Raw genomic sequence first — 18,386 nt, 5'->3', positions numbered from 1 at the left:
AAAGGTCTAATGATGCTAACGTAATTCTATTTTTAGACCACCACTTTAGAATATTCTCTCAAAATAGTTTGCATTGCTGTTAAAAAAAATAAGCAAATGTTTTTTATTTTTTAAATCAGGCTGTGAGGTCTGATTGCCTTGTAGCCTGAGATTCCTATTATTCAAAACTAAAGGTAGTACCAATAAAAAAGAAAAAAAAAAACCCTAACTGAAAACACAAGTGTGTTGTCTATCATAGATCACTAGCACTCAAAATGATTTATACGTTGCCATTTACATTCTGGGAAGACAAAAAGTATTGAAATACTCCTGGGGGAATTTTGCCTCACTGTGCGTGTGCAGAATTCATTACCCACCCCCCCCACACACATTTCTTTGCTTCCCCGCAGAAAAATGATTTCTGATGGGAAAGCAAAGAGAAGCTGCAAGAGTGGTCATGCACCCCTTACCGGCACCACAGGCAGGTTGGCTTGGGTGCTCGAAGCAGCTCATAGAGACGTAAATCACCACCTGAAGGCAGGGACTGGGCAATTATGAGAGAGAGAGAGAGACACACACACACACACACACACACACTTTGTCCGTCTGGCTCGCTATTGCAGCATGCTCAGTATGGAGAAGCAGGGCTTCAGGGTGTTTCTAAGGTAGGCAGGCATGGGGCAGGCTCTGTCCCCTCAGGCAGAGCAGAATGTAGCAGCCTGCCTGCTTAGTGAATTGTTCCCATTGTTTCTGTGAAATCCCCCAGGAGCATAAAACAGGTGTAAAAAGTTTTAAGGCTCCTTCACATTGTCAGAGGGCGGTAAAGGACAGTATGACATTATAAATGCTTAAGGAGCTTTTGTGATTAGAACTGGTATAAATTTTTGGATTGAAAACATTTCCTATCAAAATGTGCTCCAGGAACTGTTTGCTACTGAACTTTCTGGAGATGGTCAGTAGCCAATATAAATTATGAGTTTGATTCCCCAGCCCTCACTTGCCTGTGATGGAACACTGAACATATAGCTGCATATTTGTTGACTAATAACTAGCAAGAAAGGGTCAAACCTAGCTACATTACTATTAAGCAAGGGGGTTTGGGGATTTCCTCCAATGCTCCCCCCTCACATTTCCCATCCATTCTATTGTAGTTTAAATAAATTACTAAAATAATTGAAAACAGAATGATTATACTGTGTTATTTTTTCAAATAAAACATGCTGAATTTTTAAATATTGTGTGCAAAATTTTTAACTTTTTGGTGGAGAATTCCCCCAGGAGTATTGAATGAACCGCACGCACAGTTAAATATTAAACCAATCAACAAATTTACAGGAGAAGAAAACAAAATCTAGTGACAGACAACTAGCCTTTTTTCCCCATGAGGAAAGCAGATTCCATACATTTAAATATGCATTCTTGGTAGATATACATGACTCTTGAGAATTAGAGTTATATACAAACAGAAGGGAAAATGTAGTTGACGTTTTAAAATACAGTCAGTAAATATTCAAGGATGTATTTTACCTTCTGAAAACCAGATCACTTATTAAGGATTGAGAAATCTAACTTTAGGCATTGATTTTTTTAAAGTAATCTTGGCAACAGGTAACGAAGATTAAAGGCTCCACTATCCTAATATTAGAGAGCTGTTCAGTCTCCCACATTTGCAATGTGAACTTAAAGTTGCTGACTTCAGACGCTCTAGTGCAGAAATCACCAACGTTAGTACAGGGCAACTATTCCTGTAATGATGTCCAGATGTGGGAACTTGTTATGAGTAGGGTACAAACGGGAGTTCTAACTGAGGTCAGGACATTGTCACTGGCAGTTCTGAACTTGGAAAGTATAGGGTTTGGGTGAACAACTCCTGTAAACTGATGTGAGTACAAGGATTTGGCAGTTCATTTTGGATGAGTCATGACTTAGTGAGGTGATGAAGAGTTAGGATGCTTATCACTAAAGGGTGTAGGCATATTTGGGTAACTGGAATGGAAGACTGGTCAATGAGCATTTGTCATAAGGGCAGGAGCTATTACCCTTCTCTCCTTACCACTGCATCCATCTTCCAGCCTTTATTCTGTATAACCCTATCACCAGGATTTGGAGCCCCAAGGCACCTCCTGGCCCTTCCCCTGCAATTACTGCTGCCTATCTTTAAAAAAAAAAAGGGGGGGTGGGAAGAGGAAGGACAGGGAGAGAGGCAAAATTAGTGTTCCTACAAGGTGACAATTCATATCCTGAAACACTGTTGTCAACCACTTGTCCATAGAAGCAGTACCAAACTGCTCTGTTAATATGCCTCACTACTGAACTGAAAAAATCATCTCAAGGAGTGAGAGTAGTTCTGTCTCTATACCCGTTCAATCCTTAGTCTATTTTGGCAAAATGCCGGCAGAGATGTCAATTTGTGCCCATCGTACTGATATTTTTTGGTTCCGCAACCTGTTAGGAACTAGACATAGAACACCAATACATAAAGGCCACAAAACACCGAGCAGAAAATGACTTTCGGTTACAACTGACTCAGGTGCCAGCTTAGACTGAAGCAGGTGACCTAGAGATGAAATGGCCCACATTTCATTACCAATCCCAACCCATTTTATTTTGCCCTTAAAGACAAACTTGGAAGTGAGCAACATCTAGGTAAATTACTACACACAATCTAGTATGAGGCATTTCCAATTCCCATAGCACGCAAGACCAGAATTTACAGCATCTCGGACTCCATTGTACATAGCAAGTCTGATGAAAGGTGCTGTGCCAGAGCCAAATGTAGAGCCCAAATGTTTAGTTAAAGCAAGCTGCAATGGCACTGAACTACACCAAAAACAGTGAATATCCAAAAAACAACCAGTTTTTGGTGTTTGGTTTTGAGAGATATGGGGAGGGTGTAGGGGTGTTTTTGGAAATAGGAAGCATTTAGCATATACATATGTTTTAATTTTTGCTTTTAAAAAAGCTTTTCGACCCCACTAAAAACAAACAAGCACTATTTGGCTTGCTACATAATACTGCATGTCTTCTGTAAAGCAGTTAATGCTAAAGGATTTCACTTAAGGTGGTGGTTTAGGTTGTTTTTTTTTTTAAAGTAACTCCCCTTTCCCCCAAAAAAGACTGGTTAGTGAGAGTACTCAACTGGTTCTACTGGGTTTATTCAACTTTGAGTTTAGCGTTGCCGCTGACTTTTAAAGGAGAGAGGTAATGTTTCAGGTTGCAGATCAAAGACCACAAAATCTGCCTGCAAATTGACGTTCATTTGTTTGCCATCATTTCAACAAATCTTTTCTTTCATCTTCCCTAGCTGTGTCTGGTTATAACTAACTTTTAGTGTCTTGTTAAATTTTAGTTTTTATACTCTTCAGAGTCGGGACATTCTCTTCTTCACTTGTTTCGTGAGGTACTCACAAATAAAACACAAGGACCAAAAAAACACATTAATGTGCCAAAATGAGGCATTTAACTTCCCCAAACAAATTACTAAATATTAACTGTTCCGCTACTGCTTGACTGATATAATTCTTAACAGCCATACTATCCTTAAAAATCATTTATTCGGAATAAGACTACCTACTGAATTACAAACAGCAGTCTGGATTTGGTCACGAGAGTCAAAAAATCTATCCCATATAAATAGTGTCCTAGAATATTTTATGACAGTACAAAAGCAGGACTAAATTGCTCATTTCCAGATCACTGGGCCCTTTTCTCACTCTCTGGATGCTTGTCCTTTTGCTAGCAGCAACCAGCTCCAGCCCCTGCAGCCACTTCTCAGCTGTGCACAGCAGGGCACTAAAGTGGAGCCAGCTGATACTGAGAAGGAAAGATGGGCAAAAACATCTGAGCTGCCAACACAGGAGCCTGCATGGGATAGGAGTCATTGGGGAGAAGATGGGAAAAGAGGGCTGAGAAACTGAAGTAGCAACCAGGAGATTGAGAGGGAAAAGTGTGTGTAATCCTATGGGACACTGGGAGACAAGGAAGACAACAATTAAGAAGCCATGGGATCAGAAGGCTGAAACATGGGGAGCACAGTAAGAGTCATATGGAATGCACAGAATGAATAATGGGGACAGAAGGGAGCAACACAATTTTCAAAGGAAAACTCTTCAAATAAACCAAGGGTCTGGAGTGATTTAGCTGCAAATGTTAGGTTATTCTTTCCTGTCTCTCTCACGTTTCTAAGAAAATAATTTAAAACATGCTGGAATGCAACTATAAAGCTCCAGTGGCCCCGATTTATTTCAAAAACTTGTCCCTAGAAAACTTCTTGGTATGTTGGCAATCATGGTTATAGTCCTGGGAAACTGTAAGGGTCACATGAACCCAAAACGGAGAGTTTTTTCTTGCAGATTTTGACTTTCTTATTTCAACACTGTAGAAATTATATTGTATTCCCTGCATTCAAAATTTTTGTATCTACATAAAATTTTAATTTTCTGCATTCTCCACCTTTAAGATTTTATGCAAAAGAAATTCCTGTAGCGTGTACCAAATGTGTACCCTCAGATACAACTTAAAACCTACTTGCAGCTTGCTATTCCTCTACATTCATTACAAAAAAAAGAGACCTTTAAGAGCAGGAATACCAGCACCATTGAGCTAAATAAATACACACAGAAACTTTAAAAATATACACATCTTTTTTAAATATAAAAATATTAAAAGAATATTTTAAAGTCCATTGCTACAAAACGTCATGAAATTAAGAGGAAGGGGGAAAAGTTTGTTGAGATGAGGGATGAAAGCATCTCCATCATCATTAGTTGTCATCTCTCCTTTAGTATTAAAAAAGCATCAGAATGCAAGAGTTAAGGTACAGACAAAACAAGCTAATCACATTTTTTTCCTAGGAAATTTGCCTTCTAATTTCAGTAGCCTAAGGAACCAAAAACATGCAAGTCTATATATGCTACAGTATTCATCATCATAAAGTTGTAAATAGAAATATATTTGAAATGGAATATTCTGTTGAGTAACAATGGCAGAAAGCAAGAATGCCAGCAATGTAATATTTATATTGGGTTTATATCAGAAGGCAAACCACGTAATCCTTATCAGCACCCAGTGGCAGGGAATGTAAGTCTTGCTCCATGTAAAACCAATCACTCACCTTCCCAGCTGAGATTAGTGATCACAAGAGTATCAAAATGAAAAGAAGGGAATTCAAAAAGAAACACTGCAATTTTGGTCCCAGAACACTTCCTGTGAAGTCACTTTAAATGTTATCCATTAAAATCAAGTTATTTTTTCTAAATATGGATGCTCTTATCAAAAACAACAGACCATTTTAACTTTTCAAGCAAAACAAAACTCAGGTGACATCATGTTTTCCTCACTGTAAGGATATTTCATGTGTTAAACAGGCAATAGGATTTGTTCCACAACAGAGGAGACTTTGACTACAATGTCAGATAGTAACAGATCTTTTAGTGCTTCAGTATCTCCCACCAAGTTTAAAAGAAACACTCTGGAAAAAGTTGTCAATATTCCATTATAAGACTGAACGTAATCCTTTGTGCACTAGCATGTATTGTTTAGTAGAAAAATGACCAGCTCAGAAGCTTGCAGTCCATTTCATTCAACACTTCAATGAAGAGTGGCAATATTAACTCCATTCCAGAGACCACATTGGGCAGCACATAAATTCTATTTTGGTGTTACTACTCCTAAAAAGGAGCCATTCTCTTCCCTCCCAACCCAGATTGTTGGAGACAGAACAGTAAATATTAACTGCTGTATTACACCAAATTTTAGATTAGGTCAGCTTTTAAGACCAAACAGATGAAGTAGACTTGAAAGTATTAGATTTTTATCAGTAAATATTGGTAAACGTTGGTTTCACCACACACGAACACAGATGAAAAATATTTCCACCAATGTTAATTCAAATTTACAGATAAGCAAAAAAAGAAAAATTTTGTTTAAGAACTTACCAGAGTTCGATTTAAGGATATTTATACTTTGTCAACATCACATGTCAAAATAAACAATTTGTGTTTTAACTTTTTGAATCTTAATATCCGCTGTCATTAAGAACTATTGTCTGACATCCCCCCAGAATTTCCCACAATTATGAAAATTTAAATCAAAGTATAATTTTTCCCCCCACAAATAAACACTGATATCTGTTGAAATTATAAACATTTAATTCTGCCACGCCTGCCTTTAAGGATTAAATTCAATCAATTTACAAACTACTGCAAATGCAGATAATTTAAGAATCAAATCAATGAAACTTGTAACAAATAACATACACTTTATATAAAATATATACATATAGACATCCCATGAAATCTTCATTTAAGAAAAATACTATTAATGTTAGTAATAAGAGTAAAGGTAACTGGCCAAAAATTTGATCTCTTTTAGGGAAAAAAGACACATTAATAATCTGCCCTGAGAGAGAGAGTGTGTGTGTATACACTCACACACACATATATATATATATATATATATATACACACACACACACACACACACACACACACACACACACACACACTTACTTTAAATGTAACAACTTCCTTAAAATCAGGTGGGCAGCAATAGCAGAAAAACCAGTACAAGTTATTTAGGCCTGCACTTTTACAGAGGAGCTCATCACTCCCCACAAGTTATCACTTTTAAGGAAACCTCCATGCTAAACTCCCTTGTCTTCTACGTTTTATTTTGGGAGGTACAGTCTAGACCTTAGCTGAGATAGAACCTTAATAACCGAAGCCCCACAGAGCATATAAGACCAGTTAATGCTGCCTAAGGTATTTAGTGTTCAGTCTTCAACTATTCTTAAAAACAGAAGTTAAAAATCACACAAGGATATTTCCTTGACCAGAAAAAGTACAACATATTTTAACACTTCCCAACAGAAAATTTTCTAGAAAGGTACATTGTAACTGAAAATATGTGTTGATATTTAATTCTAACACCATGCAAGTCAAGTAGGGTATAGTGTTGTATAAAAATACACAGTAAAAATACGCGTTATAATTTAAATGTTAAATAATGCTAAAAATACACTATGCTCATGACCAACCCAAAAGCTAGATAGGGTTTCATTAGCAGTGTGCTATTTCATTAATAAACTCTTCATAGATGTATCCTAGTGTCTCAATCACTGAAGACTGAACAGGAATATACAAATTAATGAAATACAATATATTATCTTATGGGTTTGGTAAGACAAATATCTACTTTCAGATGGAAAACATTTACTTTAAAAGTCCACCAATTTTCATTTTAAAAACTATAGGTTGTTAAATGCCTCTAGATGGGGGGAAAAGATATTAAAAAACTAACTTCTTCATCTTGTAAAAACATTTAAATATTTTGCATACACTGAAACCAACAGAAAGTGCAAATTGTTTTCCAAAACTCTGAAGGCTTTGCCCACAAATTTCCACTTTTTATTCTATAATAAAAACAAATGATTTGGGCTATTTTAGTTGAAGATGTTATCCACTTTCGAAAAACACATTGATTACTGCTCTACGGTGTGGCTTGCTACCCTTTCCTAAAATATTAGAATAAATTTTAGAAAGCTTTAAAAATATTATTGCATTGGCTCAGCTCCCAGGAAACAACAGAACCATTTGGGAGAGGGCAAGCTCAATAATTATATCTAAAAGAATTAATGGAGCATCAGCTGAAACAAGAACTCAGCCAGCATACTAATTCCATTAACACTAGGATTAGAGCAGTGGTTTTCAACCTGTTTCTCTCAGACCATTGGGGGCAGCAGACTATGGCTAGGATTTCCAAAGGGATCCACACTTTCATTTCAAACATTTTTAGGGGTCTGCAAATGAAAAAAGGATGAAAACCACTTGTTTAGGGTCTTCTTGCTGACTTTAAGTATCAGAGTGGTAGCCGTGTTAGTCTGGATCTGTAAAAAGCGGCAAAGAGTCCTGTGGCACCTTATAGACTAACAGACGTATTGGAGCATAAGCTTTCGTGGGTGAATATCTACTTTTGTATCCACGAAAGCTTATGCTCCAATACATCTGTTAGTCTATAAGGTGCCACAGGACACTGTGTCACTTCTTGCTGACTTTGTGTATCCAGAGAAATCTAAGTTTTCATTTAAAATCCTGAGTGGAATGCCTGCCCTGACCATGAAAAACAAATGCAATGTTTTTTCTTACTTGGGTTCCCTTTAATAGCCAACATTGAAAAGTGTTAACTTCCCCTAACTGTGATCACTTAACTCTTGACTATACTAGGAAATTTTGGCAAAAAATTATCGCTATTGCCAAGTATGGTTCAGTTCCACTAATGTTAGCACATTATCAGCCCTAGTGCATATAAGCCAAACATGTTGTAATCTAACCATGGAGAGAGCAGATCTAATGAACAGTAACCAACAACTCACCTACAGGACGGTAGCAGCAGCTCACCTGAAAGGCTCCCATCCTTGTTAACATCACTGATACCGAACAATTCCGGCCCCAATGAGAATTTTTTGCAAACTGTCCTTAATGTATGCCAGGCTTTACATGTCAACACTACGAACCATCATACAAAAAACCCAACAACACCTCAGCTAATGTGATTATTTGGGTAACTGGACAGCCTATCAGTGTAACCTTCCACTGATTTGAAAGCAGATTTGATTGGATGGTTGCAGATTTTGAATAAGCAAAGAACAGAAATTTATTGACTAGTATAAGAGATGTAATTGCTGATGTGAGCAGTGTTTTTCACTGCTATCTATTTTTTAAAAAGCTGAATCTCATTAACTGACTTACGAGATTTCATAGGTTTTCCATAAAACTTGATCCAGCAAGTGCAAAGGCAGTTCAAGTTCTTTATTAGAACATACTTGTTTTTGTGCATGGCAAGGAAAGAAAACATTTCTATTTTCCAGGTAATATGCTTTCTGTGGATCATTCAAGACAACATAGATGCTGGGCTCTTTTTTCTCATTTGTTTTGCCAAACAGGGTAACAAGCAATCACTATCCAAGATTTTCCTGCTCACAGGGTTCCCCCTCTCCTGTTTCTCCACTTTGATGGCTTCCAATTGAAAAAGTCTGTTGGCCAGCTACATCTTGCTAACAGAGAGGGCAATTCTCTTACTGATGCGAGGAAGAATAGGAGAATATAGAATCACAACAAGCAATAAAAGTGGAAATATGCATCTTTTTATGACTTGGTCCACAACAGGACAGGAATTGGTTTCTGATCAGAAAGATGTTATGAGAAAACATTAGGGCTGTCAAATTAATTTTTTTTTTAAAGTTGCAATTGATCACGAGAATAAAAAAAATCACAACATACATTAACTGTGATTAATTGACAGCCCTAGAAAACATCAAAGGAGAACAAGAGACAAGGCTGAACTAGAAAAATCCTGAGGAAAAGGGAGGGGAACGAAGAGAAACAGGAATCTGTAGCCCTTTTGCCTATTCTACAAAAAAAGCAGCTTCTCACAAAAGCCCAGCTGTAAGCACTCCGTGGTCAATTACTCTATCTGGAGTCGCATCTGCATTCAGACCATGGTATCGAGCCAAATCTATCATGCTCAGTGAGCCGATGATGTCAGTGGAAATCCTGAGAAAGTTCTGGATATTTATCAGGCTCCTAACTGTGAAAGGACTTCCTAGAGAGTTTTAATTTTTTAGCCTAGGTGCAAGGTTTGCATGCAGCTTTCTAGGAGACTCCTTATTCCTACCCTGACTATCCTTTCAACTGATGTTAGAGTACACACAGATGCCTGACTTTATAGACAAGGTGGGTGAGACATCTTTTTTTGGATCAACTTCATTTGGACAGACACACAAGCTTTTGAGCTTGCACAGAGCTCTTCTTCAAGTCATAGGCAAGAAATGTGGAATCTACTTTAAGGAAGCAGATCTGATTATTTCCAAAATTATCTGGAAGTATACACAGTACCTCAGCAGATTTAGCAAAAACTTGAGAAGCTCACCACCAGAAACTTAGGAGAACCTTTCACTAAGAAAAGGGTTTACTCCCTTCCAACCCTGATATTCTATGATATGACCTAAACAGGGCTAAGATGACTGAGCAGCTCAACAAGCCTCTCTCCGACTTTAGGTAATACCTGGAAGAAGTTAATGCCTCCTACTAAAAATCAGTAGCTAGGAAGGAATCAAAGTACTTCAGAGTTTGTTATGAATTTTTTTGATAGGGGAACAGCGGGGAGTTCTCTCTTTTACTATTCCAGAAACTGCCTCTGTCCACTGCTGCGTTAAGCAGAGCTTCTCTACCTTTTAGACAAACCGAGTGCTTATTTTAGGGACTTTTTTTGTTTCCTTCAGTCATAGCTCCAGAAATTGCTTCAGTCACTGAGCAGGAGACCACAGAAAACACTTTAGTCCCTTGCAGGAAAGTAAGTAGCTGTTCAGGAGAACGTTCTTTTTCTCTTAGCCTTCTCTGATCAAAAGACAAATGCTGGTCGCACAGGAAGTAGAGCTGGTCAGGAATATTTCAACAAAAATGTTGTTCCTCAGAAAATGCTAATTTGCTAATACCAAAAGAGTTGGTTTTGACAAATTTCCAGTTTAAAAACTTTTGTAAAGTTTTAAAATTGTCAAAATGTCCCATTTTGATATCTTCTAAATGAAAGTTTTTCAGATCAAATAACTTTCAATATTTAAGTTAATTTACAGTAAAAAATGAAAGCAAAAAAAAAACACCCTGATTTTTGATTTGCAAAAAATTGAGATTTTGATGTTTTGATGTGATAAGGGATGGGGAAAATGTCCAAAATCTCGTATCACCCGATGGGAAAAATACTTCTTGCTGAGTTCAAGTCAGAAGCAGCCAGAGAGGTCACTTTCCTGCATGTTGTTCTAAGTAAGGCAGCAATCTGACTGGGAAAGTGTAAGACCAAACTCAGAGCAGGAAAATTGTGAACAATGACTGGACATCACTGTGCTTGCTTGGGCAAGTGAAGAGTGGGGAAGCCCAATGACAGCACTGGCAATCTGAGCCAAAAATATTTACCATGACAACATACTGGGATATAAGTCTCTCCACTAACTATGCAAGGAGGTTTCTCATTGATCCAGCAAAAATTCCCCTCAGATTTAAAATAGTCAAATATAAAACCTTTTGACAACAAAATGCAACTCTTCTGAACAAGGGCTCAGTCCTACTATAGTAGATACCCTACTTAGTGAGGGAAAAGGAGCCTATTTTAGTGTACAGTGGCAATGACTGCTTTTTAGCTAAGCAGAACTAGTTACTGTCTTCACAAGACTTTTTCCTCTGATCACTTTGAAATAAACTTGAATCTTAAACAACATACTATTTTGTATGACTGTGCTGAAGAGGTACCCAAGAAAAAAAATCTACTGTGGGAACACTGGAGAAATTCAGTCAGACTATTGTTTAAGTGCCTCTTGCTTGTTCAGAGACAACACTTATCCAGCACCACAGAAGATCAGGCAAACTTCACTCTACATTCTTGCCCAAGGTCTTTTTGAATTATTAACCTGGCATCTCCTTTGACAGACTATGCAATACCATCCTGGCTCTAGAAACGAAATTTGATTCCTGTGGCGCTTTACGGAAAAGTCTGAGACAAAATTTCATACAATCTTAATCAAAAATCTTTCATTGGGACAATGCCACATCCCAAACCAAAAATGCAAGTGATAACGGATGGCAAGAATTTTCTTATATTGATGATGTTTAGAACTTTGTTGATGCAAACCCAAAACTTGTAGCCTAAAACCAGGAAAGATTTAAAATCTGTTGATCTATTACAAAACTTTATTCCAAATTTGGCAATTTTTATACATTCTTTGTCGACTGACATTTCAGTCTTTTTTTCTGTAATTGTTTATGCTTTCCTGCATTTGTGAAAAGTACATTCAGGATTAGCCTTAAAATTTAGGAGTTTTGGAGAGTAAATTTTTATACCTGGTCTTTTTACATTATAATAATAAATATTTTCCTTTCCTTCACAGGATATCACAGTGCTATACAAAAGATGGGTATTTACAGATGGAGAAGATTAAGCACAGACACATTAAAAGCCACATTCTGCCATCTTTACTCAAGTTGTTTTCAATGGACTGAGTACTCACAAAACAAGGTTACACTGTCCATAAATACGGGTGGAAGAATCTCCCGCTACATGAACTGCTCATGATCACAGTTTACTCAGAAGTAGAATCCCTGTTTCCCCAATTTTCAGCTCTCTGCTCTAGCCTCACTGTCTCCCTTTTCTAGGCTCACTGTCACCAGCACCTAATCTGTTAAGAAAATCCCCTATCCCCAAAGGTTTTTTAATGTCCATTGTGCAGGACTTCACAGATCTGGTGCTCACTAAGTGGAACAATGATTTTATGGAGCTGAAGGAGTTTTTTGAGTTTGTTTTTTAAAAAACAGACCTTATGTTTACCATTTATCTAAGGAAATATCTAAGTATACATATTGATTCTAAAAAAAAGTTAATTTTTAAACTACAACTTTTTAAACCAAAAGATATATATTAGAAGCCTCAAATACTAAAACTGTAAAATGTATCGTCACTTTTTTGATTTATGCCTTTTGGAGCAGGGACTCAGTTTTCCTTCTCTCTTTGGGAAGCATTCAGCACACTGAGGCATATTATTACAATAATTGCATAAATCTGAACTACAGAATTTAATTTTCACTTTTGGTCCATTTTTCAAAATGTCAAGGAGTAAGAAAGACCACCAATGCATTAAGCTCCTCAGAAGAAAACTGCAACCACCATTATGTGCTGAATTTGTTACAGAATACTTACAAGTCTTTACTCTCCTTCCAAATTACATGTGTAAAACAAAAATACAGATGGTAAACTCTTTTAAAAAGTGTGTGTATGTATGTGTATATATCCACACACACACAGTGTTTAATGTGGGTGTATATACACATACTTATAGAGAAGACAACTTGTGTTATTTGTACAGAAACACTGGTTATTTACACTCCTTTTTCAAAGGTTTTGATTAATACTATCATATTTCCTTAAGTGCCACCTGGCCTAGTAAGGAATCTGTCTCTCAATGAACAGATCATCCTAAGAAAACATGTACTTTTAGAGTAGAGGTTTACTAAAGAGGAAGGGACAGTTGTTAGTATGGAACTTCCATGATTATGAGTACTTAAGTTCCCTGTAAGTTGCGTGGCTGGTCGGTCACCCAGCAGACTATCAAGTGCCGCGCAGTATCGCTGTTCCTCTCCCCAGCGCCATGTGCTGCTCCTGCGCTCTGCCTTGGAGCTGTTCCTGGGAGCCTCCTGTTCACTGTGCGGGAGTGGAGAGAGGGTGCTGATGTCAGGGTCTCCTCCTCTCTCCCACCCCTGTACCTCATCTCCACAGAGCGGCTGGGGGAGGGGAGGGGGGGGAAGAGACAGACATGACAGGGCTCAGGACAGAGGGAGACTGATGGCTGCTGCTGCTGAGTCTGAACTTGCTGAATCTACTTAAAAGGGAAGCGTACTTAATGTGGAGTCAGAGTACTTAAAGGAGCAAGGAGTGTCCGTCTCTGTCACATACACATATACAGCCACACTCTGTCTTTCACACTCACCTCTCAACACATACCTGTATTATTATTACTTCTTGATACTTCTTTCAGTGTGTTATTTTAGTTTTTTGATTGGTCTATGCATTTAATAATTTTTATTCCTCTCTTATGCTTAAATTTAATTATTTCAGTAGTGAGTTCTAAAATGCCTATCCTGTCCTCGCTGGAGTAATTATCCCTATGCATCCGATGAAGCAGGTATTCACCCACGAAAACTCAAGCTCCAATACGTCTGTTAGTCTCTAAGGTGCCACAGGACTCTCTGCTGCTTTTACAGATCCAGACTAACACGGCTACCCCTCTGATACCCATATGTTAACTTTTTAAAAATGTATATTCTATCTAGGTTTCTGGTTTCTACTGGTGGCACACATCACCTCAATATGGTGCACATAACAAAATTCATTCCGCACACGGATGGAAAAAAAATCAGAGGAAATACTGATGGGTACTCCCTCATAAAAAACAGAAGTTAATATCACTCAGGCATTTCCATTCTCTCCCCCTGCCTTCCCCCCATTATTCAAAGCACCATTCAAAATAGGCTCCTTCTCCCATAGAGGAGGATGCCGCACCCCAAGCTCACAAAGCAGCTTGTGCTGCCTGGCTCTCATTGGCTTCTGGGAACTACTTCAAGATAATCTTGCAAAGGAAAAAATAGGACTTGTGCCTTTTTTGCTTCTTAATTGGAGATAAAACAAGACTGAAAGGATTTTTAAAAAATTGCTTTTTAATTAGACATTCAGGATCTATCTAGATTAGAAGACTATGTTGACTGGAATGCTAATGAAATTACATCACCACAAGAGCCCAGAGAATTTTAGTACTGTGTTTGTTACCAATCCAACTTTAACAGCTAACCTTTTCAATAACAAAAGTCTTGATTCAACATCCTCAAAACTTCAATTAAGATATAAAGAGCTCACAGTAAACATCTCTTACAGCTCCGGCTGATCTATTGGACCTATCCATCAAAACAAGAGAAGTTCAGATTTTACATTCCTGATGTAAACATTTTATGTTTTTCGTCTTAAACAATTGAGTCTTTCAGGCCTTCTTTACCAATCAAATAAACTAAGAGGGCATAGGGCATATGCTCAATTCTTAAAAAAAAAAAAAAAAAAAAAAAAAGTGTTTGCAAGCCACTTTAAAAAATATGTATTTTTAAAAGCAAATGAGAATCAAATAGTTCCTATATTTTATTCCTAATTCCCAGGAGCTGTCAAGCACAACTTAAGAACTAAGGAAGCAGCAGCATGAAAAAAAAAATCTAGCTTCATGTTCCTATCATTTCAATTACTCTCAAAAATGTGAACTTATGGAAAAATATCCAATTTAATAATAACCCATATTATCGTATTTGTTACTGTTTAAACCACAGGATAAACATCATGCCAATTTGTGACCAGAGTTTCATACGTACTTATTGCTTACAATGTACTAGTGACAGAAAACAACTATTTCTGAGAAATAAAATAGTACTTACCTGTAAAAATAGTTATTTAAAAGCAATATCCACCTTATCCAAGCTCTTGGTGTGTCCTTACGTTCAAATGTCCAGGAATGGATTTTAAAGGATTTTATGCAGTAAATTATCCTCCAGTCATTGACTTTACATTTGACTTAACTGACAGTAGTAGTTTAACATCATAGTAGTTGACTCTCAAGGAAAACTGGAGGATGTGTGGCAATACGGAGGATATATTACCTTCACAGAACCTCAGTTACATACTTTTCCATTAATTCCATACTCCACAAATCCCTACTTGTGGAGGCTGCAGAGATGAAGAGCTGTCTTACCCAGTAAGAGAGAAAGCTGGACTAATTGTACCACCTGTACATGTAGAAATACAGCAAAAAATTCTTAACTTTAAAGTTACAAAATTTTAAAACAATACAATTTTTAATACATTACATACATTAACAATTTCCATAATGCATATGACAAAGGAGCTAATTAAATCTTTGGACCCAGGTAGAGGGGGCACTAGATACTTGAAAAGAACTGTCTATCTTCTGAAGATTAAATTTAAGATATGAGATGCCATGACAGAAGACAGAAAAATTGAATTAAAAGTACACAACTATATTCCCAATTGGTTCCAGGAAGAACCAAAAAAAAATAATAAAAAAATTTATCATGGTTAAAGTGCAATAGACATATAAAATGAAATTCTGGTACTATTTTTAGGTGGAATACAAAGTACAACAGGGGCCATTTAGGGATTTGGGGATTGGTCCTGCTTTGAGCAGGGGGTTGGACTAGATGATCTCCTGAGGTCCCTTCCAAGCCTAATAATCTATGATTCTATGACAACCCCAGTGCCACATCTTTACAAAATTTTTAAAGAGAGGAACAGCAGCAGAGCCAATTTCAAAGCCAAGCAAACACAATGTTTCTTTTCAGTGGAAATCTTAACATTTTCTCCAGTTTAAATGCTTTTATTACAATGGAACATGTACTGTTTCACAGTATACATTGATAATTAGTTACATATTTCTAATATGTTTTATCATACAATCAACGTGGATAGTACCAAGCATTTTGGACATGCAGCATCAAACCAAATTATTTATTGTATACCACAATATACCCAAAAGTCAAATTTTCAAACAGAGGTGGAAACACAGCAATTGTCATAATCATATTGAAGTTCTTAAAAGGATACTTTCAGTACAAATCTTTATATTCAGAACTGGTAACCTGCATATAAATGGTGCCCTACCAAACTCACAGCCATGAAAAACACATCAGACTGTGAAATCTGGTCTTTTGTGTGCTTTTATCCTATACCAGGGGTAGGCAACCTATGGCATCCATGCCAAAAGCGGCACGCAAGATGATTTTCAGTGGCACTCACACTGCCTGGGTCCTGGCTACCCATCCAGGCGGCTCTGAATTTTAAGTTAATTTTAGATGAAGCTTCTTAAACATTTTAAAAACCTTATTTACTTTACATACAACAATAGTTTAGTTATATATTATAGACTTAGAGAAAGAGACCTTCTAAAAACGTTAAAATGTATTACTGGCATGTGAAACCATAAATTAGAGTGAATAAATGAAGACTCGGCACACCACTTCTGAAAGGCTGCCGACCTCTGTCCGATACTATACAGATTTCCCGGGGGAGACCAGCATTTCTCAAATGGGGGGTCCTGCCCAAAAGCAAGTTGGGGGGGGAAATCACAATGTTATCTTAGAGGGGTCACGGTATTGCACTGTTACTTCTGCACTGCCTTCAGAGCTCAGTGACCGAAGAGTGGCAACTGTTGGCCAGGTGCCCAGCTCTAAAAGCAGCGCCTCAGCAGCAGCAGTGCAGAAGTAAGGGTGGAAATACCATACCATGCCACCCTTACTTCTGCAATGCTGCTTTCAAAGCTGGGTGGCTGGAGAGTGGCAGCTGCTAAGGGCCCAGCTCTGCAAGCAGCAGCACAGAAGTAAGGATAGCTACACTATGCCATGCCATGCCATCCTTACTTCTATGCTGCTGCTGGCAGTAGCTCTGCCTTCAGAGCTGAGCACCTCTCCAGCAGCTGACGCTCTCCAGCTGCCCAACTCTGAAGGCAGCGCCGCTGTGAGCAACAGCGTAGAAGGGTAACAGTACTGCAAACCCCCTAACAGTAACCTTGTGACATCCCGCCCCCCCCACAACTCCTTTTTGGGTCAGGACCCCTACAATTACAACACTATGAAATTTCAGATTTAAATAGCTGAAATAATTAAAAGTTTACTATTTTTAAAATCCGATGACCATGAAATTGACCAAAATGGACTGTGAATTTGATAGGGACCTACATATAAAATAATGTTGCAGACTGAAAGGATACGTATCTGTTTGGGGAAGTAAAAATATTTTACTTGCAAATTATATTTCTCTGACAGGTTTCAGGTCAGTCCATACATACATCACCTTTATCTACACCACATGCTGTAAAGCGGAAAGAAGCACCAATGACGTGGCAAATTTTACTGGCACAAAGCCAGGAACCATCCCATCTATCTCTAACTTTCCAACAACCCCTGCTATACAGATTAGAAGATGGTTATTAACTATTCAAATTGAGAGAGAAGGGCATATAACAAAAGTCTCAGCAAACAAAGAAGCAAATTATATGAATTAAACTAATACAGGAAAGGGTTTTAATATATTCACTAGACAAAAATGCAATATATCAAACTGAGCCAACTATATGGTAAGCAAAAACTATACTAAAATAGAGGTGAATACTAAAAAAAAAAAAAAAAGTGTGTTGATCATTTGGACTAATCCAAATGAAGTGAAATACTGTTTACAATTTAAAAATGACATCTTCACTGATTCAGACCAGTCTATACAATCTCTCTTAAGTGTGAAAACAGCACTTTTCATCCAAATATCTCAGGTAGCTTTACAAAGGAGAGGTTAAGTATTGAGATCTCTGCTCTGATTGCTGAAGCTTGCAGGCCTGCTTTTATAAATTGCAGGTATGCACTGGAGCCAAACTTACTATATATACCCAATCACAAGCTGGTTTGTTTATAAGCCGATCCTCTCCCCTCACCCCCCCCAAGATGGACAGGTAAAAATAGAAACTATAACCCGTTCATAAGCTGACCCTATAATTCAGGGGTCAGCAAACTTTGGCTCCTGGGCCATCAGGATAAGCTGCTGGTTGGCTGAGATGGTTTGTTTACCTCGAGCATCCAGAGTCACAGAGGTAAATCTAAGTAAACCAAGTGCCCCTGTGTGCCAGCTGCTTACCCTAACAGGCCAGGACAGCAACTGGTTAGGAAATTTTTTTTTTTTTTTGGGGGGGGGGGAGGGAAGAGAAGCTGGGAGTCAGAAGACTTAACCCCTGTGACCACCCCACCTCTAGTGTGGGACCCCCCATACTCTCC

At 37.8% G+C, this 18,386-nt stretch overlaps 1 protein-coding gene across 8 annotated transcripts in view; it reads right to left on the bottom strand.

The window, feature by feature from the left end:
• PSPC1 (paraspeckle component 1) overlaps positions 1-18,386 on the bottom strand; it is a 123,761-nt gene that overhangs the window by 70,500 nt on the left and 34,875 nt on the right. The window lies entirely within an intron of this gene.

This window comes from Gopherus flavomarginatus, chromosome 1 (assembly GCF_025201925.1).
Source record: "Gopherus flavomarginatus isolate rGopFla2 chromosome 1, rGopFla2.mat.asm, whole genome shotgun sequence".
Taxonomy (NCBI): Eukaryota; Metazoa; Chordata; order Testudines; family Testudinidae; genus Gopherus; species Gopherus flavomarginatus.
Note: the sequence above shows the minus strand (reverse complement) of the source record. Positions and strands in the feature narration are given on the sequence as shown.